A 17,009-nucleotide genomic window follows, 5' to 3' on the forward strand; every position below is an offset into this window, starting at 1 on the left:
TGAGCGCTATTTCTGTTGCAATTCCTATCGGATTCAATTTGGGGTATGTTTGACTATGGGTGGCAGCAAACTCAACTTCTCACGCTTAAACAGATAGAGCTTTATTTATTTATTTTTCATTTAAGCAGCCAGTAGAGTGCATACTCTAGGGCTGACGTCACAAAGAAGGAGACCCTTCCTGTCTTGTCATCCCCCATCCTTGGGGCACTTGGCTGCCTCATGGTTGCAAGATGGGTGTCCTAGTTCCAGGTATCACCTCTATAGTTCAGTCCGGAAGAAGGAAGGACAAAGAACGAAGGCCATGGAAGTTGTTTTATTCATTCATGTGTTTATATATTTATGTATTTATTAACTGGAAAACAGAATTTTCTAGAAATATCTAGCTAGGACACTTTGGTTGTTGTGGACTGGAGGTTTTGCCAGAATCCATACCGACTTAGAACACCTTCAAGTCATCCTTGGGACTGGGTAAAGGCCTTAAGCTCCTTGAGATAAGAAGGATTTCTTCGTACCTGAAACCATGAGGTTTGTGTGAGCAACAGATACCGTCTGCTACCCTCCCTGGCCGTGCCAGCGTCGTCCCTTGTTATACTCCAAGGTGGCCATCGCAGGTCTGCTTCTGTGCTGAGCGGTGTGGCTGCAGAAGGGAATACACCCTACCTGCTTCCCGGCCCCTCTGGAGGGAGGCTGTACGGGCCTCGTTACTGAATGAATGAAAGAGACGGTCTTGCTAACGAGGTCATCCAGTCAGCACAGAAATAGCTCCTGTGACGGAAACTCCTCTCCCTTGGCAGCACGGGATGTTCCTGGCCAGCGCCCCCACCCTCGTGCTGATCTGACTCCGTGTCTTGGAACACACCGAGTCTCCCCGAAATTCAGATGTGGAAGTCCTCGCACTTCAGAAGATGGCTGCATGGGGAAATGGGGTCTTTACAGAGGGAAGACAAGTTCAGTGAGGTCACGGGGGTGTCCTTCTAAGAAGAGGGGAAGCCACAGGCAGGCACAGAGTGGCCGTGCGGGAAGGCACAGGGAGAAGACATCCGTGGGAAGTCAGGGAGCGAGGCCTCGGAAGAAGCCAGTTCTGCCAACACCTTCAGCTGGAGCTCCAGCCTCCAGCATGGCTGCTGACGCCCCAGCCAGCAGTGCCCCGCCGGGGCAGCCCTGCCGGAAAACCAGGCCAGCTCCCCTCCCCCACGGCACGCCTCCACTTACGACCAGACACCACCAGTTCGGGAGTGGGAAGGCTTTCTCACAGGCCTGTCCTGTAGCAGCGTGCCATGTCTCCTTCTCTCTAGCCCTCAGACCTGCAGCTGGATGGAGGACAAGCCGGGGGTTCGATCCACTTCTGGGCAAGTGTCTTTCCCTGAGGCAAAGTAACACTTTGTATCCTTGACCTCTACTTGGACTGGCCGCAGTGGATCAGGTCACACACACTTGGGTGTTTTGTTTTTGTCGGGAGTACTCACGCCTTAACATTACTTTCCCAACTCTTATAAACAAAAAAGAGCCAAACGGGTGATTCATGCTTGCCTGAAAAACTGATACCTACGATGGGCTTATGTAAGTGTCTCTGAATAAAAGGGATTTTCCTTCGTTAGGGGTTTGTGGTAGCTGTTACCGTAACAGTGATCTCACTTTGGCAAGAGTGGCCGTCCCCTCTCGGGCTGGGGCTGTGTTAGTCAGCAGCCACTAGAACAGGCTGCATAACAAACTGCTCCAAACTGGTTCTAATGCCTAGGAACTGACTAAGGCGGCTCTGCTTCAACGTGAAGATCAGGTTCAAATCGGCCCATGAGCTGGTGAGCTGGGCATGATCCTCTCAAGGTGGAGGTCAGAACCTCCCAGTGGGGTGGGCAGATATACGACCCCCTTAGGATGAGCACACTTTCACTCCCACTCACAGTTCACTGTCCAAAGCCAGTCACACAGACCAATCCAAAGTCACTGTGTGTGTCTGGGTGTGGGGATGCCCGTTGCCAGGGAGCAAGGGCAAGGGTGGTGAATATTTGCTCAACACTAATCCAATCTACCCGCATCTGGTCGGGGAAGTCCTGGGGGGGCAGGCATTACCTGGGAAAGGCCCTGGAAGCCAGGGTTCCATCAAGTAGGGCTGAGACCCTGGGGAAGCTAGGAGTAGATGGACCCAGAGAATGAAGCAACCCTTGACCTTGACTGTCGGGCACGGGAGTCAGAAGCAGAGAATTCAAAACTGGCGAGATCCACAAGGTCAGCAGTACATCCAAGAAGAACAGGAGCCTGAAGCACACTGGAAGGCACAAGCTGCCCGGAGTGAGGGTGCACACATCTGGCGGAAGCGCCCAGTCAAATGGTAGCCAAAAATACCCCCTAGATTCTTCCTTGCCTGCTGTGGTTCGAGCATGGTCTGTCCACTCTGAAACCACATTGAGATTCCCCTGCCAGGGCGGCAGTGTTGAGTTGGGGTCTTTAAGGGGTGACTAGGCCATCAAGAGGGGTCAGTGTCTTTCTGGCGGCTCTGGATTGGATCCTGCGAGGGTGGGATGCCATAAAGCAAGGCTTCCCCTCGTGTTCTCCCTCTTCTGCACAACCCCATGTGGCTTCTGCTTTTCTGCCAAGTCACGACTCAGCACGAGGCCCTCCAGAGATCTCGGACTTCTAGAACCAGGACCTAATTAACAAACTTCTTGCCTTTACAAATTTCCCAGGCTCAGGTATTCTGTTCTAGAACACACAGTGCACCAAAACACCAGCCCACCTTCCACAGAGTCCTTTTCTCTTTAGTTTTCCCTGAGACCCACTCCCCTATCCTCTTGCCCAGCACTGCTCTCAGACCACGCCCCTCTTCACTCATCCTGTCCGTTCCCTACAAAGGCTCCACAAAAACCTTCCTTAGTGACAGTGGGGCAACCTTAGGAGCAACCGATCCCTTGCACTTTGTGTGAGTAAATCACACAGCTGGCTGGTCTGTTACTCTGTCCTGACTGGGAAGCTGGAGGTACAGAGACCCTCAGAGTAAGCAGCTTGCAGGGGTTCCAGGGGCTCCAAAATCAGTTAGAGCAAGACTGAGCCCACCACTGTTGCTTTGGGGTTTATCAATTCTATTGCTGCATGAAGCATCATTTGAAAGCCCAGTGGCTTGGAACAGCAACTGTGTATTATTTCTCACAGGTATGTGTGTCAGCTTGTGGGTCAGGAACTACAGGCAGGGCTCGGCTGGGTGGTTCTGCGCTTCTCTGCCTGGTTCACTCATGCACAGTCAGTTGGGGACCAACTGATGGAGGATGGGGTTGTTGGACATGGCCTTGCTCTACATGCTTCAGTGATCCTTTCTGGACTAGTGAGCAAGCATATCCTTCTCATGACAATCCCAGAAGTGTAAAGGAATAGGCAGAGGGGCCGGTGTCGTGGCTCACTTGGTTAATCCTCTGCCTGCGGCACCGGCATCCCATATGGGCGCTGGGTTCTAGTCCCGGTTGCTCCTCTTCCAGTCCAGCTCTCTGCTGTGGCCCGGAAAGGCAGTGGAGGATGGCCCAAGTGCTTGGGCCCTGCACCCGCATGGGAGACCACGAGGAGGCACCTGGCTCCTGGCTTCAGATCGGCACAGTGCACTGGCCGTGGCGGCCATATGGGGAGTGAATCAACGGAAGGAAGACCTTTCTCTCTGTCTCTCTCTCTCTCACTGTCTGTAACTCTGTCAAATAATTTTTAAAAAGGAATAGGCAGAAACACCTGCAAGGTTCTTGAAACCTACACTCAGAATGGGCATACTGTCAAAAGTTCCGGGACCTCCAAGATCTACTGGAAAGACCCACAGAGCTTAGTAAAGCTGTTATACTCATGGTTATATAGTTCACTACTGGAAAAGGGTAGGGATGGGTGGACAATGGGGAACAGGTGCAGGGGGAGGGTGCAGGAGACGGCAGGTGTGACTTTGCAGTTGCTCTCGCCCCCTAGCAGAGTAGTCCAGACAGTGTTTAGTCCTCCTAGCAACGACAGGACCACAGCCAGGGGATGGAGCCAGCAGGCAACTCACCTGAGCTTTGGTGTCCAGGAATCCTGTTGGGAAATTCCTCACCTCTCCCTGAACTCATGCCTGTGTGTGGCTGCCCTTAGTTCCCAGTCTCCCAGAGGAGGTTAAGCTGATGCCATGTGGCACACAGCCCCAGCCATGCCTTACGGTGTTCGCAGAGACCAGCTGGCACAGGGGAACACCTGGGAACACAGGTGAACAATGACACTCCATCAGGCAGGACCTTCGGAAGGCTTGAAGGTTATCTCGCAGGAACCAAGAGCCAGCCAAGGGCTCAAGCTTTCTTAGCCATGGCAGGGTTTGGACCCCCTAGATTTGCAAATTAGGCCTTTATTGCTCACAGACCTTCTGCCTCATTCTGTTGGCCAAAGCAACTCATACAGCTGAGCCAAGAGTCAGTGTGGGAGGGCACAGCAGTTACATAGCAAGAAGCAAGGGTTTAGGGAGAGGTGAGGAACGGGTATAATTGCACCAATCTTCCACGAGGGCTAGCACAAGGCAGCCTTAGGGGTCTTTCATGGTCTTATCATTCCTAGGACACAATACAAACGCCCACATCTCTGTACTTCCCATCCACAGCCTCTCATCTATCCAGAATATTACAACTGTGGCGCCAAGATTTGCCTCCCCCGGGAAGCCCTCTCTGACCACCTCCTCTTGAGCAGATGTCACTCAAACTAACGAACCACAGTTCCCCCTCTTCTAATGCTCTGAGATGAGTGACCCCTCCCTACTACTCTCTGAATCCTCCCCTGTCCCCTCTTCCTGATCATCCCAGACTCCATTTCACCCAGGGCGAGGCTTAACCCAGGCTCAGCTTTGCTTCAGAGACTCCCAGGCCCGACCTGGAAACACGCCTGTTCTCTCCAGGAGTGGCGAGTGCAGAGCCATTCTGACTGCTGTGTGCAGTCCCCAGTCGTCACATTGCCCAGCCGGGTTCTTCTCCTCCCACAGACTGAAGCTACTTCCACTGCAGCGCCGAATGAGTTCGAACCCTTTGCAATCCAGGCCTCTATCGCCCAGGCCTGTAAAGCACGTTATGAGCAAATACACTGCCTTCTCCTCGGTGCCCAGGGCATGGAGGCGGGGTTCAGGACACGCCGTCCAATCAGAGCGATGCCTTGGCCCATCTCAAAGCAAATCCAAGACACCTGGCGATTTGATCTGACTCAAGCACTTGGCCCCCATCAGCTGCCTCCCAGGCAGGTTAGCAGGAACCCGGGTGGTCAGTGGGGTATCTGAGACTTGAATCAGTGCTTAGAGGGGATGCTGGCATCACAAGGGGTGGCTTAACCTGCTGCACCCCAGGGCAGTGCGAGGCAGAGGCATGTGTGTATGTGTGCCCTGGTCTCCCTCTTTCCTCTTACAAAACCACCAAGAGGCAACCGTGAGGGCTCCACCCTGATGAGCTTATCCAAGCCTGGCCACCCCCAAAAGCCCCACTTTGAACACCACAGGCAGACTAAGGCTCCACCATCTTCCTACCTGAAAATGGGCACGAAGGTCCAACCTAGGGTTCCCAGGGGACAAACGACATTCACACCGCAGCAGGACCACAGCATCACACAGCACCACTGTGTGCCTGTGCAGGGTTCTTGCTAGAACCATCCAATCGAACCCAAGCACGAGGAACCCCACCTCAGGCTTGATGGTCATCGTGCATGGTTGGGTAGGAGGAGGTCCCTGTTCTGGGGACAATCGTGCCGAAACACAGAGAGGAGCCACATCAAGGGCCCACAGCCTGCTTTTGCATGGTTTGGCTGAATGGAAGTGTGCATGCGCATGGCCAAAGAGACAGAGTGGGTATGACACGTAGCTATTCGTTGGTAAATCTAGATCAGTGGCTTAAAGGAGTCCACTGTACTCTTCTTTCAAATCTTCTGTGGTTTTTGGATTTTTCAAAACAAATGAATAAGTAAAAACTATGCTAGGTCCTGCCTCTAGTGTTTTCTAATTCAATTGCAAACTGGAGGTCAGTATATTTTTAAATTTTACCCTGAAGATTCAAATGTATGCCCAATATTGAGGACCTTAACTCTATAGCAGCCCTTGAACAAGGGTCATAGAACCACTTGTGTCAGAACCCCCAGGGCTGCTGGTTAAGAGCGTAAACCCTGAGTCTCCTTTACGCACAAGAACCAGGGACCCTGGAGCGGAGGCTAAGATAAGCCCCATGGAGGATTCTGAGACTGATACAGGAGAATCATTGATTAAAACTCCAGCCAGGGAGTATTGGGTCAGATCTCCAATCTAGATTGCTACAGGGTCCAGGAGGCAAACTGAACAAGTGAAACAGGCTGGGCGTAAGACAATAGGGAGTGGTGGGGACTAAAACAAACAGCAGAATGTAAGCCCAATTTAAAGCTCCCGTTCCAGTGGACTGGAATAAGAATGTGTCGCCTAGTGTTGCTAGATCTTTTTTTTCTTTTCTCCTCAAGAAAAATTTAAAAATCTGAAGTTTTTATTGTAAACTTTCCCAAATTTAAAATGCTTATGATTTACTCAAGAAATATTTGAATACTTTTCAAACTAAACAAAACATTTCGAGATGTTGTCTTCAGACTAGTGACCAGTCACTTGTAACTTCTGACCTGGACTTAGCTACAAGACCAGAGCACTACAAGGTCCGTGGTTCAGGGGCACCTTAGCTCATCGGAGAGAAACCCCACAGCCTGCACGCTCCCTGTTGCTGGATCACTGCCAGTGGCTTCCTCAGCAGGAACCCGTCCCCCCAATACCCAGGGCAGACAGTGTGAGGGTGATTTAGTGATGGTGCACCTCCAGCTGGGGCTGGAGACACAGCATCCCAAGGGTCCCTTGCCAGCAGACCGGAAGCCTAGCAGGGCTCCAGGGCATTGCCTGAACCACAGCCCCTCCTCTCCCTGGAACCATTGCAGGGCCAACAGCACAAGTGGCTTTCTGAGCCCAGCCCAAGGCTGGGGGAGCACGAGAACTGATGAGAGCAGACCTTCTACTCCAAAGAGTTTTCTTCTTATGCTAACACTTTCTGGGGCTCCCAGTCCAGCAACCATGGCAAGTGCCCATGGATCCCAGTGTATTAAGGCCTTAGTCCCATCGACCCCCACAAGGTGCGTGAACTTGGGCAAGCTGCACAGCCTCTTACATGACCAGACCCTCCCTGGGGAAGGAGGACTATTGTCAATAAGTTCTCAGTGTCAGAACTCACCTCAAAACAAATTCTAATGAAATTTGACAGCAAAACTCAAAAATAAAACATATGCAATAAAGGGTTTCCTCAAGCAGTCCAATTTTTTTCCAAGACTATCTGGGTTATGTCAATGCTTGCCAAACCCCTCATGCAAGCCCAAGATTCCAGGGAGCAGAGTTCAAAAACTATGGGGTTTTCTTATTTTCAAGACCTTTTTCCAATTTAGGAATGCACATCCAAGATGGTCACGAGCAATTTCCTCTACACCACTCATCAGTTCAGAACCTTGACTATGACTTCAAGGACGGCTGCCTCTCTAAGGCATTCGCTGAAGACTCCTGGTTACACAACACTGTACTGGATTCTAGAAAGAGAAACAGCCACAGCCTCTCATGCCCAGAGTTAGGGTTAGGGCTGTCCCAGGGGCAAAGAGGAAAGGGATCTTGGACATATTCTAACCCTGTATTTATTTTTTTATTTGACAGATAGAGTTAGAGAGTGAGAGAGACAGAGAGAAAGGTCTTCCTTCTGTTGGTTCACTCCCCAAATGGCCGCTATGGCCGGTGCTGTGCTGATCTGAAGCCAGGAGCCAGGTGCCTCCTCCTGGTCTCCCATGTGGGTGCAGGGGCCCAAGCACCTGGGCCACAGCAAAGAGCTGGACTGGAAGAGGAGCAACCGGGACTAGAACCCAGCACCCATATGGGATGCCGGCGCTACAGACAGAGGATTAACCAAGTGTGTCACGGCGCCAACCCCCTAACCCTGTATTTTATAATCTAACCTAACCTATGACTGTTTTCTCATAAACAGAAGTCTCATTGATTTTTTGATGTAATCTGTATTCCCTGTTTTGGGAAAGCTTTTGTCCAGCTTTGCCTTGAGCAGTTTATATTATGAAAACAATACTGTTTTTCCATATACAAAGAAGAATTAAGTAACAGTGTGTTGTGGACCTTGCTTTTTCCAAAATATACCTATGTCACCCCCAAAGAATGCCCCCCACCCCCACCCTCATCCATTGAGAAAATCAGATGCCATTAATTCTCCTTCATTTATACCTGAACTTGGTCTGCCCAACCTTAAAACACAAAGATGTATTATGGGGAATGTGACAGGGGACTAGTGAGGGCAAAGGTGAAAGAAGACTGCCTTGAGTTGATGAAAGTTGTGGATACTGAGTAATGGGGGGACCGGCATTGTGGCACAGTAGGTAAAGCCACTGCCTGCAGTGCCAGCACTGTTCGAGCACCTGTTCGAGTTCTGGCTGCTCCACGTCCAATCCAGCTCTCTGCTGAGGCCTGGAAAAGCAGTGGAAGTTGTCCCAAGTCCTTGGGCCCTGGCACCCATGTGGGGGATGGGAAGAAGCTCCTGGCTTCAGATCGGCATCACTCTGGCCAGTGCAGCCAATTGGAGAGTGAACCAGTGTATGAAAGACCTCTCTCTCTCTCTCTCTCTCTCTCTCTCTGCTATTCCTTCTCTCTCTGTGTAACTCTTTCAAATAAATAAAATCTTTATATAAGAAAAAAAGGAAACTGAGTTATGGGTATAGAGGGCTTTTAAAAAAAACTGTTCTTGGGGCTGGTGCTGTGGTGCAGTGGGTGAATCCTCTACCTGCAGCGCTGGCATCCCATATGGGCACCGGTTCTAGTCCTGGATGCTTCTGTTCTGATCCAGCTCTCTGCTATGGCCTGGGAAGGCAGTAGAAGATGGCCCAAGTGCTTGGGCCCCTGCACCAGAGCAGTGGACCTGGAAGAAACTCCTGGCTCCTGGCTCCGGATTGGCGCAGCTCCAGCCGTTGCAGCCATTTGGGGAGTGAACCAGTGGCTGGAAAACTCTCTCTCTCTCTGTAACTCTACCTCTCAAATAAATAAATTAAATACTTTTTTAAAAAAAGTTCTTTCCACTTTGTATGTTTTCAAATTCTCTATAATTAAGTGGTTAAAATTAAAAGAATTTTCCAAAACAAAAAGGTGAAAATGAAGACCATCTAACGTTGGTTCCAATACCGAGTCTCTACTTCCTAACATACTCGTTTTGCTGCACCGTGTCTCCCATTGCTCCCGCTGAGAAAGAGGAAGAATTGCAACTGTCCCAGGCCACACCTCCAGGAGCTTATTCCCTCACCCACCTCTTGCTGACAGCAGATGTCCACACCACTCAAAGTCTTCTCTAGCCCCGTGGGCAAGTGACTGGCTTTCCCTCCAGTCATGCCTGCCTGATGGGTCCTGGTGTGTTTCCTCCATGCACCATGACTGATGCACACAGCAATTGTTGAGAACTGGTGACACTTGGCTTCCCCAGCCAGGTTGAAATAACTCACCTGCATGCTAAGCAGTGAAGAAAAGACGCTGGGTGCCTCCAACCATGAGCAGTGTGTCTTCCAGGAGCGAAACACCAGAGGCTGTGGGGTTCAAACACCGGGTGGGGGAGGTGGAGCAAGAGGGCACCCAAAGGGCCGACATCCAAATTATCCGCCTGCGACAGAATGCAGCCAACTAATTAAACATAGGAAAACCTCGTTAGGGAAGATAATCCTATTGCATCAACTTGCAAGATTTTTCCAGCCAGCTTCTGCCTCTCGGAGCTTCAATTAAAAGCTGTTTAGCAGATGGCAAATTCTGAGTCACAGAGTTAGACTCTCTGGCAACCATATGTGTTTTTGGCTTCCCAGGGGATCCTGGCCACATGCGGCCCTAGAACACTGCTCCAGGGACACAGAGCTGCTCCAGGGACACAGCAGAGAGCGCCTGGGCCATCTTAACACACAGGTGACAGGGATTTCCACACCAGCATCAAGGGCAATGAGCAGCAGGGGCTTTCTTGTTAAAGCAAAAATCCTAGGGCCCTGGGAGCTATAACTCACCAGTGCTGGAAGGGAGCTTGAACCTCGTCTTGTACAGTCCATTCTTTTGACAGAATGGGGAAACTGAGGCTTGTCTGAGGAAGCCACAGCCTCCCCTGGGTGCCGTCAGAGAGAAACCAAACCAAACCCTAAGGAAGGGTGGTGTGGCAGATTGTATGCAGACTACTGCAAGGGAGGCAAGACCTCCACGCGCTCTAAGCTCAATTCTACCAAAACAAAACGTGGGAGCGTTTCAAATGCTAGAGTACTAAGCCAAAGTACTGAAGGACATGAAGGGCATGGTCAACGTGACTGAGCCACCTGTGCTGGCGGCTAACTGATGTTTACTGAACTTGGGCCTCGCCAGGATGGGGCCAGGCTGAAGCCAGGAGCCAGGAGCTTCAATCCGGGTCTCCCTCACGGTGCAGGGGCCCAAGTACCTGGGCTATCATCATCCACTGGCCCGGGAGGGGAGCAGCCAGGTCTCCCGAGCAGGCGCCCTTATGGTCAGAGTCTCCCAGAAGAGACAACACGAGCTTGGGGTGTGTTCCCCAGAAGCAGAGCCGGAAAGGAGAAATGACATAAGGGAATCATCAAAGGAGAGCTCTCAGAAGAAACCTGTGCAGACGTGAGAGAAGATGGGGCAGGGGGAGACGCCAGGCCAAGATGGGGTTCTGCTGAAGTCCTGTCTCTGACCCCGAGTACAGAGCTACAACGTGAACCCCATGGCAGAGCCGCAGGCCCCTGAGTCAGGAGGGCTGGACGTTCGCGCTCCTTCGCCGCCAGTCATTGGCAGCGGGCTGCTTCCGGGGGAGGGCGCCCGAGCTCCTGCGTATTTCCGGGCGCAAAGGCCTTCGGGTATGAGGAGGGCGCTATCGCGAGCGGCTGTGAGAGGCCAACTCTCGCTATGCCTTGGGGATAATAAAAGGGGCTGGATGACGCCAGCCTGTCCCAGGATCCCCGGGAAGGGCCAGGAGAGCAGAGTTCACCGCGTGGGGCATGCGGGAGGTGGGATGGCGGGCGTCGTGGGGAAAGTTAAGGAAGGGAGAATGAGACGCTGGGAAGGACGCGGGGCGCCACACAGACAGGGTCCATGGGACACTGTAGGCGGGGCGGGGGAGCAGACAGCAGTTATTGTCGGTGGGAAGGACTCTTTCCCCAGCTTGGGGAATATTTTGTAAATTCTTAGGTATTTGAAAGGCAAAGAGGCGGAGGCGGAGAGGTATTCCACTCACTGGTTCACCTCCCCCCAAATGCTCAACAACGGCCAGGTCTCCCACATGGATGGCAGGCACCCGGGTCCTTGAGTCGTCGTGGGTGAGCATCAGCAGGAGGCTGGAGTGGACGTGGAGCCGGGGCTCAAACCCAGGCCCTGTGATGTGGGGTGCAGGTGTCCATGTGCACCCTGCGCTCACCGGGGGCTGCAGCTGGGGCCCCTGGGAGCGGCAGCTGAGCAGGGATAAAAGAGGTGGTAACTGGGCACACAGAAAGACGAGCGGCTGAGGGTGAGGGGCGCTTGGGCAGCTCCCATGTGCGAGGTTGCAGCAGCTCGGCCCCCAGTCGCGGCAGGAGGGAGCTGTGGAATCTTCTCAGGCCCATTTCTTTGAAGAGGCACCTGCAGCCAAGGGCCCCGGAAGCCCTAGCACAGCCTCCCGATGCTGTCTCGTTCACATGAGGCTGTAGGCTGGCCTTGGCCCTGGCTCTGAACTCATCTTCTGGTCAACCCGGTTACTCAGGACCTTGAGTTCTGTCTGGTGTTCACACGTTGATAAATTGGTGTTTTGTTCTGTTTTTCTGCTTCTTTGAGAAGCTATTTCCTTTTGGCAAGATGGGCACTGTTGTAACCTTTTTCCCTCTCTGGGACCTCGAGCCTTCGACGTGTTCTCAAAAATAAAAGAATGTTTTGCAAGGACAGACTGTTTTCCGTGTCTGCTCCTTGAATCTTCCACTTTGCTGATTGGAACACACCTATCTTCAAAAAACGTTTCCTCTGCGGAGTTTAATTTGACACACACCTTTCTACCCTGGGGAGGTGATTTTTTTTTTTTTTTTGGTATGTGATTATAGTTGTAAAAGCACTGAGGAAGTTGCAAAGTTGCATGAACAAAGACTCTACTCAGAACCTAACTCCTAAAAGGTGTCAAGAGAGTAGAAAGTGTCTTGTTGCCATCGTGTGGTGGTGTCCACCCAAAAGACCAAACTGCTATCTGGTTGATAAACAGAAAGCAAAGTATAAAACAGCACCCAGACTCCATGGATGGCTTGCATAACTAGCACATCCCTTCTTATTTTTCTTTTTTTAAATTTTTAAATTTATTTTTATGTATTTGATGGTCAGAGGGAGAGAGAGGTTAACTACTGCACCAAATACCCAGCCCATCTTTTTTTTTTTTTTTTTTTTTTTTTTAAGACAGAGTTAGAGAAAGGTCTTCCTTCCGTTGGTACACCCCATAAATGGCCGCTACGGCCGACACTGCACCGATCCGAAGCCAGGAGCCAGGTGCTTCCTCCTGGTCTCCCATGCGGGTGCAGGGGCCCAAGCACCTGGGCCATCCTCCACTGCCCTCCCGGGCCACAGCAGAGAGTTGGACTGGAAGAGGAGCAACCGGGACTAGAACCCGGCGCCCATATGGGATGCCAGCGCCACAGGCAGAGGATTAACCAAGTGAGCCATGGCACCGGCCCCGAGCCCATCATTTTTCTAATAACTAAAGTAATTTTTTCATATTCCCAGGAAGCGCTCTGGTTTCCATTACCCCTTTGGTGCTGTTCCCGGGTATTTCCCAGGCCATTGTATGCTCCCGTCGTTCATTCATCCCATACGTGCAGTTTGCAGCTCCTGTGGTGTGGCAGCCACAGTCAGGTGCTGGAAATGCAACTACGGACAAGGGGCTTACGGTCCCAGCTTTCATGGAACCTTGAATTTAGAAAAAGAAATGGGCGTTGAGCACAACATGTAAGCAAAATTTATTTAATTACAGTTGAGACAGCCTTAAGAAATAAAAATGCAGACAGACTCTGTGTCTGCAATTTCCACATCCGTGGCTTCAATGAAGCACAGATAATAATTAAAAAAAAAAAAAAACTCGTCTGTACTAAACACATACAGGCTTCTTTTTCTTGTCATCATTCCCTAAGCAATGCACTAAAATTACTGTTTACATAGCTTTGGCATTATATTATTGTAATATTATTGCAATTATTGAAGCTGCAGCCGCTCACAATGGCTGTGAGAAAGTTAAGAACCTGCTAGGACACAAGGGGGGGGCTTTGAAGCTGGGACCCAGAGGGCGGGTAAGAAGTGGTCAGATAAAAAGGGGGGAAAGTGCTGGGGAGAGGAGCATTCCAGACAGTGAGTTCCGGCTCAGTAGGAGATTGTCTGTAGGAAGAAACCAGTGCGGCTACGACCTCGTGAGCAAAGGTTCATAATAAGAATCACAACTTACAAGGGCTCAGCGGGGGCCGCTAAGATGCCATCAGGCGCATCACGCTTAGCCTTAGTCTCTTGGTTACCTACTGATGTCTGGAACTTAGCACAAGAACGTCATTTACTCTTACGCCATCATGGCTCTGAGGATTGGCTGGATTCCGCAGCCAGTCTCATTTGGGGTCTCTCAAGGGGCTGCGGCACCTTGAAGCCTTGCTCGTTCCCGTGTTTGGCGCCCGGACAGGAAAACTCGGAGTCAGAACAGCCGTGGCTCCGCGTGCAGGGCTTGTTCCTGCTCCCCCACTCTCTTTCCTCCATGTGGGTCCTGCAGTGCATGCAACAACTCCAGGGTTGTCGGACTTCCAGATGGCTTCCAGAGCGGGTCCCGGGGATGCACAGCCTTTGTTAAAAAGTATTTATTTGGGCCGGCACCGCGGCTCACTAGGCTAATCCTCCGCCTAGCGGCGCCGGCACACCGGGTTCTAGTCCCGGTCGGGGCGCCGGATTCTGTCCCAGTTGCCCCTCTTCCAGGCCAGCCCTCTGCTGTGGCCCGGGAGTGCAGTGGAGGATGGCCCAGGTGCTTGGGCCCTGCACCCCATGGGAGACCAGGAAAAGTACCTGGCTCCTGGCTCCTGCCATCGGATTAGCGCGGTGCGCCGGCCGCAGCGCGCCGGCCGCGGCGGCCATTGGAGGGTGAACCAACGGCAAAGGAAGACCTTTCTCTCTGTCTCTCTCTCTCACTGTCCACTCTGCCTGTCAAAAAAAAAAAAAAAAAAAAAAGTATTTATTTGGAAGGCAGAAGGACACAGAGAGGGGGAGACACAGAGAGAGAGGTTTTCCATCTGCTGGTTCACTCCCCAAATGGCCTCAACAGCCAGGCTTGAGCCAGCCTGAAACCGGGAGCTAGTGACACCATTCAGGTCTCCCACATGGGTGGCAGGAGCTCAAAGTTTTGGACCATCTTCCGCTGCTTTGCCAGGCACATTAGCAGGGAGCAGGATTGGAAGTGGAGGAGCCGGGACTCGAACCGGCACTCTAACGTGGGATGCCCATGTAGGCAGTGGCTTGATCTGTCACAAACCTGTGTCAACCCCTGCGAGACCTAGATTTAGGACTCAGGCTGTGTCACTGCTGCCACATAATGCTCACCTGTGTGATCACAAAGGACATAGACTTCTCGCTAGTTGGAGGCTCAAAGAATCTGCAGACGTTTGAAAACCATTATGCCAAGGTTGACTGTAGAACTCACTGCCCAGGGCCAGACACTCTATAAAAAGTCAACATGGGCATTTTTCGGCACAACATGAAACTGTGCTTGGTGAACCAAGGCAAATGATCACAATGGCCACACAGTGAAGGCACCAAGCCCTCTGACATTCTTTGATCTTTCTGACCTTCATTGTGTGTGTGTGTGTGTGTGTGTGTGTTTTTAAGGATGAACTTATTTATTTATTTGAAGGCAGAGTTACAGAGAGGCAGAGGCAGAGAGAGAGAGGCAGAGAGAGGGAGGGAGAGAGAGGTCTTCCATCTGTTAGTTCACTCCCCAATTGGCTGCAACAGACGGAGCTGTGCTGATCCAAAGCCAGGAGCCAGGAGTTTCTTCTCAGTCTCCCACATGGGTGCAGGGGCCCAAGCACTTGGACCATCTTCTACTGCCCTCCCAGGCCATAGCAGAGAGCTGGATTGGAAGTGGAGCAGCTGGGACTCAAACCGGCGCCTAAATGGGGTGCTAGGACTGCAGGCGGCGGCTTTACTCACTAAGCCACAGCGCCGGCCCCCCCGTTATGACATTTTCAAATATGCACTTTCCTCTTTAGACCGTGTGCTTTAAATTTCCTTTTCTGTGTCTCCATAATGCCTTGCTTCTAGAAAATGAATACTATCTCCAAGTGGCTTTTTCATAATGAATCTGGAACTTGGGAGCTGTAGATCTCGTCTCACGACATCACTCACAGAACTGACACAGCTGTTGGCACTGTGGGTATCTAATTAGGATGCCTTCGCTCTCAAGACGAGAGAAAGCCTAGCAGTGGAAGACTTTGCTTCAAAAAATGCTTTTTAAAAGAATTCACTTTTGGGCGAAGTGGTTAAAAAAAATCACTGTGATGACTCACCAGTTGCAATCAAATCCTTCATCCCAAAAAATGTTTTTATAAGAAGTGGGTGTTTTTTCTTTCCCCTAAGGCAGACGGCACAATGTTTGGTGCTTCTCCTTCTGAGTAATATGTTCCACCCTGGTGGAAAATGACAGCTTCACACTTGAGCCAGTGGTGATTTATTTTCAGAGCTGTGCACGGTACCCCCCTCACCCTAGGGTTTGGTTCCACCTCTAGCCCGAAGGGGAGTTCGGCCATCAGATCACCACCCCCCATCAACACAGGACCCCTTTCCCTGCTCTCTCTGCAGCCAGCCAGCCACCACCCTGGGTTTCTGAAGGCCCCATAGCATCTTAAAGGCCTGGAGAAAGTTCTGGAAACAGCGCCCAGGTGTAAATAGGCACAGCACAGTGGATGCCCCTCTGCAGAGCCTTAGTCTCCACACAGCACTCTTCCTTCTTTCCAGAGCTCGCCATTGCAAAACGTTGTCTTTCTGTTGTCTCCATCCTAAGACTCCACAACTCGGCAAGAAAGCAAATGTGATTCATTCCTGATCCTTGAAAGCAAACATCCCATTCTGTTCCCTTTGTTTCCTTAGAACCTCCCACAAATTTCTCTTTGCTGGAGAACAAAAATGAAAAACCGGTGCACATTTCTGTCCCAGACTGAAAATATGCAAGAAACTTTATGAGGCCCGGCTATGGTCTGGGCCTCATGAATTAAGAAGCTATTTAAGAGACGTACCACATGAGGGTTAAGAGCAGGGAAGAGCTGACAGAACTATGAGGAGTAGAGACAGCAGCCCCTAACAGCTGCTCGGAGCAAAAGAGGGACTGGACGTAGCTAGGAACTGAATTGGGTTCCCCTAAAATCCACATGTTGAAATCCTAAGCCGCAGTGTCATTGTAGTTGGAGGAGCCTTTAGGGGATGATTGTGTTTAGATGAGGTCATAAGGAGGATGCCCTCTTGGTGGCATGAGTGTCCTTATAAGAACAGACATCAGCCAGCGCCGGTGCTCACTAGGCTAATCCTCCGCCTGTGGCGCCAGCACCCAGGGTTCTAGTCCTGGTTGGGGCACCAGTTCTGTCTTGGTTGACCCTCTTCCAGTCCAGCTCTCTGCTGTGGCCCGGGAGGGCAGTGGAGGATGGCCCAAGTGCTTGGGCCCTGCACCTGCATGGGAGACCAGGAGGAAGCACCTGGCTCCTGGCTCCGGATCGGCATAGCTCTGGCCGTAGTCGCCATTTGGGGGGTGAATCAATGGAAGGAAGACCTTTCTCTCTGTCTCTCTCTCTCTCTCTCTGTCTAACTCTGCCTGTCAAAAAAAAAAAAACAAAAAAAACAAAAAAACAAAAAAAAAAACCAGACATCAGGAGCTGGCATTGTGGGGCAGCAGGTTAAGCCACCACTTGCAATGTTGGCATCCCATCAGAGAATCAGTTCAAGTCCCAGCTGCTCTGTTTCCAAT

The 17,009-nt window shown here is 51.3% G+C and overlaps 1 long non-coding RNA gene across 5 annotated transcripts; it reads right to left on the reverse strand.

Moving 5' to 3' along the window:
* Positions 1 to 232: 232 nt before the first annotated feature.
* Positions 233 to 10,813, reverse strand: LOC103350351 (uncharacterized). 5 transcript variants are annotated; one of them, XR_007908695.2, is made up of 4 exons: positions 10,461 to 10,813; positions 9,499 to 9,673; positions 4,013 to 4,191; positions 233 to 2,266 (listed from the first exon to the last, which is right to left on the reverse strand). It is a non-coding gene; the product is annotated as an uncharacterized lncRNA (long non-coding RNA). The 5 variants fall into 5 exon arrangements; XR_007908698.2 differs by having other exon boundaries at positions 233 to 1,363; positions 2,071 to 4,191; XR_007908697.2 differs by having other exon boundaries at positions 233 to 512; positions 1,213 to 4,191.
* Between the last annotated feature and the right edge of the window lie 6,196 nt (positions 10,814 to 17,009).

This window comes from Oryctolagus cuniculus, chromosome 4 (genome assembly GCF_964237555.1).
Source record: "Oryctolagus cuniculus chromosome 4, mOryCun1.1, whole genome shotgun sequence".
NCBI classification, from domain to species: domain Eukaryota; kingdom Metazoa; phylum Chordata; class Mammalia; order Lagomorpha; family Leporidae; genus Oryctolagus; species Oryctolagus cuniculus.